The 9482-nt window shown below is 45.8% G+C and overlaps 1 pseudogene; it reads left to right on the top strand.

Moving 5' to 3' along the window:
* The first annotated feature begins 4672 nt into the window (after positions 1–4672).
* Positions 4673–4790, top strand: LOC124557573 (annotated as a pseudogene).
* Positions 4791–9482: the final 4692 nt, after the last annotated feature.

Raw genomic sequence — 9482 nt, forward strand, 5'->3', positions numbered from 1 at the left:
CGTTCTTCGTCATGGTCAAAGACAACCATTTCCTGTTGTTTTTGATAAATGCGGAAGGTGGTTATGAATAACAGAAACATGTTTCATATAAATTGAACGAATTATTGAAGCGATGTTTGATGTATTTTTGTTTCGCGTTTATTTATTTTACCTTTTCGTTGAGGAAATTACGTTCTCTAGCGCTGCATGATAAATATGTATTTTTTTTCTTTATTTTTACTACAAAATCCCCCCGTTTCAAGTTACAAATAAAATTTTGGAATAAAACTTGAATTGAAATTTGACGGTTTCAGTTTTGCTACAAATACTGTTTGTTCTTAAGCAACAGAAGAGGATATATATTTAGAACAAAATGTTTCGTAAGTCACGCAGTCCTTTACAAATCTTCATTCAGTTCCAAGACGGTTCACCGTTTTTAGGAGAATCAAATCAAAAATGGTTTAAATGGCTATGAGCACTATGGGACATAACATCTGAGCTCATCAGTCCCCTAGACTTAGAACTACTTAAACTTAACTAACCTAAGGACATCACAAACATCCATACCCGAGGCAGGATTCGAACGTGCGACCGTAGCAGTCGCGCCTTTCCAGACTGAAGCTCGTAGAACCGCTCGGTCACAGCGGCCGACTTAGGAAAATCTAGTAAGATACTGATCGCATTTGTAAAGACAGCGATCGTTATGAGGTAACGCCCGATAGTTACGCGATACAGCCAGTATAGAGGTAATGTGGTTATGACCTTAACTGACCATTGCTACTAGGAAAGCTACCATAGTCTACGCTTGCTTATGATAGTATTTTGTTGTTTTACAACTCTACGTAACGGCCTTCTGCACAAGCTGCCAACACTGCAGAATGCACTTAAGTTTCCACATGAAGTGATGCCTTTCTCTTGAGGTACTCTGCTACACTATCCGTTCGTGATGTGCGTCGCGCACTGCAAAAGAAAAGCTGAGTTATTGAACCCTATTTGTCCATAATTTAGTAAACCACACCTCATCTGTCCGCTAATAGTATTAATCTGCTCGAAGCTCAGAGATAATTGACTTTATTTTCTAATCCGTCAGTAACAGCAAAACCTGTACTGGTCAGAGCGATTTTTGCTCCACCGGCCTACGTCTGCCTGACGCTCGCCGGCGTGATTCCGAGAAAATCCATGTTGAAATTTTACGCATTTTCTGGTAGTTAAATGTCTATGGGGCGAACAAGCGTCGCGCAGGGGCTAAGGGTTACCGCTGCCACGCTGGCGGTACGGATTCAATCCCCGCCCGTGGTTTTTTCTTTTTTTTTTTCAATTTCATTGTAGGCCTACATACTATTATTAAATAGTATGTCAAACAAAATAACTCAAAAATAATTTCGCCGTACTAATTACATTAATAATTCAATCAATAACTTTGTATTCCGCCTGTGGTTAGAAGTTAAAATCCCAAACATTTGGACAGCTCCAAAGAGCTCGCTACGATGGACGAGGTATTTACAGCGGCGAAAGCATTTCTGATTCAGACAAAGGTACTCATCCGTAACTTTGGACTCGATTATGTGATTAACAGAGATCAAACCGGTTGCCAGTACCAGTCGATGCACAATACATCCCATGTGGAACAAGAAGAGGAAAACTTTTTGAACAAGATTAGTCCTACATCCACAGCACATATGCTATAACTGCGTCAGGAAGGTGTTCCCTTAAGTTTTCTTATGTATGCAAGAACCATCGTGGAAGTTTGGTTGATTTGTTCAAAAAATAATTGAAGAGTTGATTCATAAATTTTAAAAAAATGTAATTGTGACTTACATGATATGAGGTAATTTCACGAGAGTGCTGTAAGAAGGATTTTTAAAATCTTTCGTTCTTCTCTAAGTGAGACAAGAAAAATAACTTCACAGTTTGATTCGGGGGGAGGGCAGTCTGTTCAGACAATTGATGATAAAATCCCTGCAGATGAAAGTAAAGCATGCACCTGCAACGTGAAACTTATCCCACCCAAACGTAATGCTCTCTGCCAGACCTGTGACGTTTATTTTTACAGACAGGTTAAAACTTTCACCAAAAAAATTTAAAATGCTTCCGACTTTCTAAAGACTGTTAGAGAAATCTCTTCTACGGAAAATTCCATAAAAAATACATTCTTTAATTCTGCATCAATTCAGTGCATCTGCTTTCACAGGTATGATCAAATATGCGTGGTTCGCATCAACGTTCATAGAAGAAAGGGAATCTTTTTGAATTTAAGCAAATTGTTTTCCGGTATAGTTTCTGAAAAGTTTGAGTGCCAGCAATGCAGTTACATTCATTAAGCGTGCGTGGTGCTCTAAGTGTTTCAGTTGCTTCTACGACAAATACCACCCGAAGTTCTGTTCTGTCACAGCAAGTGATGCAAACCGTAGCGAGTAAACGATTTTTTAATCTATTATGTAACAAACGAAATACATATTTGAAGAAATTTCCTGAAAAAAAAAGGGAATGGAATAAACCCACGGGCGTTGTGGGGGTGGGGGGTGGGGGGGGGGGGAGTTGTACTCGGACCGTCACCCCGTCGACATGGAAGCCGTAAACCTTAGCTCCTGCGCTATACTCGCCCGGATTAAAAAACACCATTATCGTGACCGATGAGCGAGTTCGCATAAAACTTGAACAGTAATTTTGTGGGAAACCAGGGGCCGTCTCATGAAAACCCGGTAGCCAAGTACTGAGGACAGGTGCTCTACAACATACCTAAGACCCTTCAAAATCCATGATTAACAGGTCTGACGGTCCCCTTGTGAGTGTACACTACGCGGTAACAAGAACGTTGTAACCAGTGCTTACGCAGCATATGACATGATGAATACTAAGTATGTAATCTACAATTGTGGGCAAAATTTTCTCAGAAAAATTAGAATGGTGCATAAGGTCGTGGTGTTTGTGTCTGGTGTGTTGGTACGCATGTTAATATCAGTGAATTTATCAACTTTACTTTTATATTTCAGGTTCTAGTAGTGTTTATGCAATGTTATCTCGAATGTGCATATTTGAAGGTTGTGAGTAGCGTTGTTTGTGGGTTAGAAAATGGAGCGTTAGACGGGCGAACGTTTAACGTGGTGATATTTTATTTTCTTAGAATTTAATAGAGGATTGAAGGCAGCGGAGGAAGCTCGAACATTAGTGCCACGTATGTGGTGAGGAGTATTGAACAAATCACATCAGAAAACAGATTTCTCGCTTGATGTAGGGTTGTTTTAACATGAATTATTAGCCACATTCGGGAAGCTTAACAGCTTTAACTCTGCCATGTAAGCAATAAAATGGTTTTCTCCCTTGAGACTTGATCCTGGAACCAACACAGCCTTGGAATTAAAACGCAACGATGTTTCTCTCAGACCTAACCAACACCTGCCACATTCAGTGCTGCCTCATTGTCGTAATGATTGCTAAGACAGATAATTAGCAACGAAAAATACGAAATTAGTTGTAGTTTCTGTGTAAATTGATGGTTGTGAACAGAAATCATTCACCATAAGCGATAATCATTCAGCATATTTAATTGATATACCAAGAAAAATATCAAATGAATTTAGCAGGATAATACTGTGTCACTCCAGGAAGTAACTCGATTATCACAGTGTTGTCAGACATACCGTACAATGCTTCCAAGTCTCAAAATGCACAAAAAATTGTTCAAATGTCTCTGAGCACTATGGGACTTAACATCTGAGGTCATCAGTCCCCTTAACTTAGAACTACTTAAACCTAACTAACCTAAGGACGTCACACACATCCACGATTCGAGCCTGCGACCATAGCGGTCGCGCGGTTCCAGACTGAAACGCCTAGAACCGCTCGGCCACAGCGGCCGGCCCAAAATACACACATTCATCTGTAAATATGGAGAAACCCAACAAAGACATCACTAAAAGTAAAAATCGACAGTAGAAGTCGACAGAGTCACGACCACAGGCTGTAAAGCCAGCCAACCAAAATGTGTGAAAAACAGTAAAATTGTGTACATACGAAAAAAAAGAAGGAATAACAAATGCTTAAACCAAGACAGCTTAAGCCTCAAACAGTGCCATGCGTGTATCCTTTAGCCCGCATCTCGTGGTCGTGCGGTAGCGTTCTCGCTTCCCACGCCCGGGTTCCCGGGTTCGATTCCCGGCGGGGTCAGGGATTTTCTCTGCCTCGTGATGGCTGGGTGTTGTGTGCTGTCCTTAGGTTAGTTAGGTTTAAGTAGTTCTAAGTTCTAGGGGACTGATGACCATAGATGTTAAGTCCCATAGTGCTCAGAGCCATTTTTTTGTATCCTTTACAAGACGTTTGAAGGAGGTGTTTAAGTTTAGACTATCACTTCGGCAGAATAACATTAAGCAGATAATTTTCGTTTGTTTGTAGGTACACATCTACAGTTCTGGTACACACTGAAAACCCACTATACAGAAACATAGCATGCCACAAGAGGAGAAATTCTTCAATATCCGAAGAAGCGCAGTCAAAAACCATCTGCTAGTGCAAAATGGAATGTGGTCAATATAGGTGTAGTTTAGAAACTTACGTGAAGTATGAAGTACTATGGAACGTACCAAAACTACCATGGTTCACAACAGCTGAAAGTTTCTTGAGAGATGTACTCATCATGAGGAGGTCGACATCGAATTTGGTACGTTTGGTTTTTTATCCTCGTGTGTGTCAAATAGTCAACGGCCTTGCCGCAGTGGTAACACGGGTTCCCGTCAGATCATCGACGTTAAGCGCTGTCGGGCTGGGCTAGCACTTGGATGGGTGACCATCCGGTCTGCCGAGCGCTGTTGGCAAGCGGGGTGCACTCAGCCCTTGTGAGGTAAACTGAGGAGCTACTTGATTGAGAAGTAGCGGCTCCGGTGTCGGAAACTGACATTTGGCCGGGAGAGCGGTGTGCTGACCACATGCCCCAGCATATCCGCATCCAGTGACGCCTGTGGGCCGAGGATGACACGACAGCCGGTCGGTACCTTTTTGTCTTCATGGCCTGTCCGGGAGGAGTTTAGCTTAGTTTAGTTTTAGTGTGTCAAATAAACACTATAAACCCAGTTAAATCAGTAAATACACCTACTTGTCGAAAGCCTGAATAACTAGCTTTTGCATCGCGGACCGCTGCGAGACTAGCAGGAAGCGAGTCACTGAGGTTCTGGAAGCCACCGATATAGAAGTGGAGCCATGCCGAGTACGGTTCCACGGCCAGCAGCTCCAGATATCTTGGTTGACGATACACGTTGCGAACAACCCGCTAGAGATGGTCCCACAGATTCTCGATTGAACTGAAATCCGCGGGGTTTGGTGACCAGAGAACTACGACAACCTCATCCCGGTGCTATTCGAATCATGCACATATGCTATGACCTGTGTGACACACTGCATTGTTCTGCTGGTCGATGCCATCGTGCCGAGGAAAACAAAGTGTGTATACGTGTGGATATGATCCCCAAGGATGGATGCATACTTGTGTTGATCTATTGATCCTTCCAGAATGATGAGATCACACAGGAAATGTCAAACATTTCCTAGACTATAATGCTCCCTCCTCCGAACTGGTCCCGTCCAACGATTGTGGCAGTGTGCTAACTTTCAGTCCGATGGAGCACAAAACGTGATTCTCCTGAAAAGCCCGCCTGTCGGCACTCATTGGTCGTCTAGTTGCGTTACTGACATGCAGATTCCAGCCTTTGTCGCCGATGAACAGCTGTCAGCATGGGCGCATGAACCAGGCGCCTACTGCGAAGGCCCATGAGCAGCAACTTTTACAGAACGGTCGTTGAGGAGACACTGTTGGTGGTGCCTTGGTTCATCTGAGCGGTCAGTTGCTCAACAGCTGCGCATGTATTCGCTCGAACACGACTCCGCAGCCGTCGTTCATCGATGTCGTGTATGGCCCATGGTGTACGACACTTGCCTCAGCGCCGTGGATAGCAAATGGCTCTGAGCACTATCGGACATAACATCTGAAGTCATCAGTCCCCTATAACTTAGAACTACTTAAACCTAACTAACCTAAGGACATCACACACATCCATGCCCGAGGCAGGATTCGTACCTGCGAACGGCGCGGTCGCGCGGTTCCAGACTGAAGCGCCTAGAACCGCTCGGCCAATACGGCCGGCGCCGTGGATAGCACCATTTTGCCATGTACGGTATAGTTAAACCATGGCGGGACGCAAACACTTTACAGACTCAGCCGTTTCGGAAATGCTCCCCAGTTGGCCCGAAAGCGAATGATCATATCCTTTTGGACATCAGATAAATCGCTCTATTTCCGCAGAACAACTACTGGACTCTGAGTGGTCTTGTCCAATCCCGGTAGCTGAGTGGTGTTGATTCCTGTGTCTCCCACTTCCCTAAACACCACAGGCTCTGTGGTGGTGAGGGTGACACAGTGGTCAGGCCTCGGGTTTCGACCCCTGCCCACTTTGCCCTTCGAGCTCCCACCGTTCCACTATCCCCCCCCCCCCCCACCCCCCCACCCAATAAAAGAGGTAATGTGCCAGTCTACCAACTACAAGCAGCTTTGGTTCGCTTGTCGAGACTCTCTGAACGCCAGGTTTTTAATTCTTTTGTAGCACAGCTACAAGCAAGTAGTTAGAAAATCAATAAGGGAATCGTAAGACAAAAAAAAGAGAAAAAGTGGTCTGCGCGACAGAATGTCAATCTTAAGGACCCGAGTTCGATTCCCGCCTGGGTGGGAGATTTTCTCCGCTCAGGGACTAGGTGTTGTGTCGTTCTCATCACCATCATTTATTGTCCTCGGTGTCTCATAAGGATAGAGCGGCTACCGTGTAAGCAGGAGATCCCGGGTTCGAGTCCCGGACGGGGCACACATTTTTAGCAGTCTCCATCGAGGTATATCAACAACGCCTCTAGGCAGCTGAGGGTTCAGTTAATTATAGCCGGCATGGTAGCTCTGCGTGTTCGGTCAGAGGCAAGCAGGTAGAAACTCAATAAGGGAATCGTAAGACAAAAAAAAGTGGTCTGCGCGACAGAATGTCAATCCTAACAATCCTAAGGGCCGGAGTTCGATTCCCGCCTGGGTGGGAGATTTTCTCCGCTCAGGGACCAGGTGTCGTGTCGTTCTCATCAGCATCATTTATTGTCCTCGGTGTCTCAGAAGGATAGAGCGTCTGCCGTGTAAGCAGGAGATCCCGGGTTCGAGTCCCGGACGGGGCACACATTTTTAGCAGTCTCCATCGAGGTATATCAACAACGCCTCTAGGCAACTGAGGGTTCAATTAATTATAGCCGGCATGGCAGCTCTGCGTGTTCGGTCAGAGGGTTTAGCTATCCTCTGTAAAAAAAAAAGACTGAACGCATCAACGAACAACTTCAACGAGTGTCATCGGAAGTCCGCCACGAACAAAGTCTACGAACAATATAGAAGAAACAGGATATTAAAAAAGAAAGTGGACAGCGCGACAGAATGTCAATCTTAAGGGCCCGGGTTCGATTCCCGGCTGGGTCGGAGATTTTCTCCGCTCAGGGACTGGGTGTTGTGTTGTCCTTATCATCATCATTTCATCTCCATCGACGCGCAAGTCGCCAAAGTGGCGTCAAATCGAAAGACTTGCACCCGGCGAACGGTCTACCCGACGGGAGGCCCCAGTCACACATTTTTTTTTTATTGCACGTTGACGTTGGACGTAAGCGTTGGTCACATTAATGTGACTGGACCATGTACGTATTCAATTAACTGTCACTTACCTAGACGTTAGGTCATATAATTTCTAATACTTAAGAAAACAGAATCAAAAGCAAGAAACATTTTTGTAAACATAAGGAGAAAATTATAATAACAATTACTTCAAAAGAAAACACTTTCAAGAATATGTGATTTATTAACACACTAGGCCATGTCAAACGACCACAACTAACGAACCCATTGTGTTCTAAAACATTTTCCAGTGTTGTTAATGTTATCGAGTATTAACATCTAAACAAACTTTATGAGTCACTGAACAATAATAGTAGATGTACAGAACAACTTATTCTAGAGGGTGCATCAATAACTATGTGTCGCCTAAGGCAATTTGCTGTGCCACTTATTACATGCCAGTAGCCTTCATCTGGCAAGACAGTCGTCCTTCGCCACTGGAGTACTCAGCCTGTTTCTTTCTTATATATGAAGATGGTATATGTTCTTTCGGACGTGGTTCATGTCCGAAGGAACAGATACCACATATATATATATATATATATATATATATATATATATATATATATATATATATACTCCTGGAAATGGAAAAAAGAACACATTGACACCGGTGTGTCAGACCCACCATACTTGCTCCGGACACTGCGAGAGGGCTGTACAAATAATGATCACACGCACGGCACAGCGGACACACCAGGAACCGCGGTGTTGGCCGTCGAATGGCGCTAGCTGCGCAGCATTTGTGCACCGCCGCCGTCAGTGTCAGCCAGTTTGCCGTGGCATACGGAGCTCCATCGCAGTCTTTAACACTGGTAGCATGCCGCGACAGCGTGGACGTGAACCGTATGTGCAGTTGACGGACTTTGAGCGAGGGCGTATAGTGGGCATGCGGGAGGCCGGGTGGACGTACCGCCGAATTGCTCAACACGTGGGGCGTGAGGTCTCCACAGTACATCGATGTTGTCGCCAGTGGTCGGCGGAAGGTGCACGTGCCTGTCGACCTGGGACCGGACCGCAGCGACGCACGGATGCACGCCAAGACCGTAGGATCCTACGCAGTGCCGTAGGGGACCGCATGCCACTTCTCAGCAAATTAGGGACACTGTTGCTCCTGGGGTATCGGCGAGGACCATTCGCAACCGTCTCCATGAAGCTGGGCTACGGTCCCGCACACCGTTAGGCCGTCTTCCGCTCACGCCCCAACATCGTGCAGCCCGCCCCCAGTGGTGCCGCGACAGGCGTGAATGGAGGGACGAACGGAGACGTGTCGTCTTCAGCGATGAGAGTCGCTTCTGCCTTGGTGCCAATGATGGTCGTATGCGTGTTTGGCGCCGTGCAGGTGAGCGCCACAATCAGGACTGCATACGACCGAGGCACACAGGGCCAACACCCGGCATCATGGTGTGGGGAGCGATCTCCTACACTGGCCGTACACCAATGGTGATCGTCGAGGGGACACTGAATAGTGCACGGTACATCCAAACCGTCATCGAACCCATCGTTCTACCATTCCTAGACCGGCAAGGGAACTTGCTGTTCCAACAGGACAATGCACGTCCGCATGTATCCCGTGCCACCCAACGTGCTCTAGAAGGTGTAAGTCAACTACCCTGGCCAGCAAGATCTCCGGATCTGTCCCCCATTGAGCATGTTTGGGACTGGATGAAGCGTCGTCTCACGGGGTCTGCACGTCCAGCACGAACGCTGGTCCAACTGAGGCGCCAGGTGGAAATGGCGTGGCAAGCCGTTCCACAGGACTACATCCAGCATCTCTACGATCGTCTCCATGGGAGAATAGCAGCCTGCATTGCTGCGAAAGGTGGAT

Source organism: Schistocerca americana, chromosome X, assembly GCF_021461395.2.
Source record: "Schistocerca americana isolate TAMUIC-IGC-003095 chromosome X, iqSchAmer2.1, whole genome shotgun sequence".
Classification (NCBI taxonomy): Eukaryota; Metazoa; Arthropoda; class Insecta; order Orthoptera; family Acrididae; genus Schistocerca; species Schistocerca americana.